Raw genomic sequence first — 1,605 nt, 5'->3', positions numbered from 1 at the left:
TGGAAATTAAGATAGCAGTTCCTCAGAAAATTGAGAATCTAACTATCTCAATTCCTAGCTATACCACTCTTGGACATATACCCAAAGAACACTCCATCCTACCACAAGGACATTTGCTCAACCATGTTCATTGTGGCTTCATTCATAATAGTCAGAAACTAGAAAACAACCTAGAGGTCCCTCAACAGAAGAACAGATAGACAAAATGTGGTACATTTACACAATGGAACTGTTAGAAAAATGACATCATTCCCTCCCCTCCACCTTTCCCCCACACTCCCCCATCCTTCCTCAGAGAGGGTAACACACATTTCTTTGAGGAAGGTCCAAGGATCTCCCTACTATATCTAGGCTGAACAAGGTATCCATGCAAAGATAATGGGTTCTAAAAAGTCAGTACAAGCAGTAGGGATAAATCATGGTGCCACTGCCAGTGGCCTCGCAGTCTGTCTCAGCCATACAACTGTCACTCACATTCAGAGGGCCTAATTTGGTCCTATGCTTGTTCCTTCCTAGTCTGGCTGGTGTTGTTGAGCTCCCATTAGCTCAGGTAGGCTGTTTCAGTGCATGTCCACATCATGGTCTTGACCTCTTTGCTCACATTCTCACTCCTCTCACTCTTCAACTGGACTTTGGGAGCTTGGCCCAGTGCTACACTGTGGTTCTCTGTCTCTGTTTTTACCAGTTGTTGGATGAAGATTCTATGGTGACATTTAAGATATTCATCAATCTGACTACAGGGCAAGGGCAGTTTGAGCACCCTCTCTTCTACTGCTTAGAGTCTTAAAAGATAGTTTGTTTTCTTTTTTAAAAAAATAAAATTAAAAAAACCATCATTGCTATTCTTCACAGAACCAGAAAGAACTCCAACATTCATAAGGAAGCACTGGAGATCCAGATAAAGAAAGGAAATTTAAGCAAAAAATGCAGAGCTGAAGGCATCACAGCAACTGATGTATTAGTTAACTTTTAACTTTCAGCTTTAGCTATAGCTAAAAGTACATGCGATAAACAAGGTTTGCAAGAAACAGTCTATATTCCTCCTGGTTTGAGAGGGTTCAGTCCTTTCTCCTTGACTTTATTGATCATGGGGCTATACTGAGAGAGAACACAGTGAAAATGGGAACATATGACAGGGGCTACTTACCTCTTGAGGGAAAGGAAGCAGAAGGAATGACAGAGAGGGACCCTGGACAGTTTTTAGTATCTAAGGAGACCCTGTGAGACTGACTTCATACAGCTAGGCCCCACTTCCTATTTCCTAACCCGCTGGTGTCCAGGCCTTTGATACATGAACCTTAGGGCATGGAGGGGCAAGCACTATATACAAATAATGGCCTTGCACTCCTAAAGGCTAATGTCCATCTTGCAATTAAAAATCCATTGTTTATCTTCGAGAAATCCCATAGTCTTGGTCTTAGTTGAGCATTGTTCAAAAGTTCAAATTCAAAATCTTATCTGTGATTCTCTGTAAATGCTTTTCTTTTTTAAGTTGTGCTTTCCTAAGAGACAGTAGCACAGGAAAAATATACCATTAAAAAAAGGGAGGAATGGTGGACCCAAGCAAGGCTAAACCCCAACAGACAAACATTCAGTCCTGTAGCT

This window comes from Arvicola amphibius, unplaced genomic scaffold, assembly GCF_903992535.2.
Source record: "Arvicola amphibius unplaced genomic scaffold, mArvAmp1.2, whole genome shotgun sequence".
NCBI classification, from domain to species: Eukaryota; Metazoa; Chordata; class Mammalia; order Rodentia; family Cricetidae; genus Arvicola; species Arvicola amphibius.
This window is presented reverse-complemented; position numbering follows the sequence as displayed.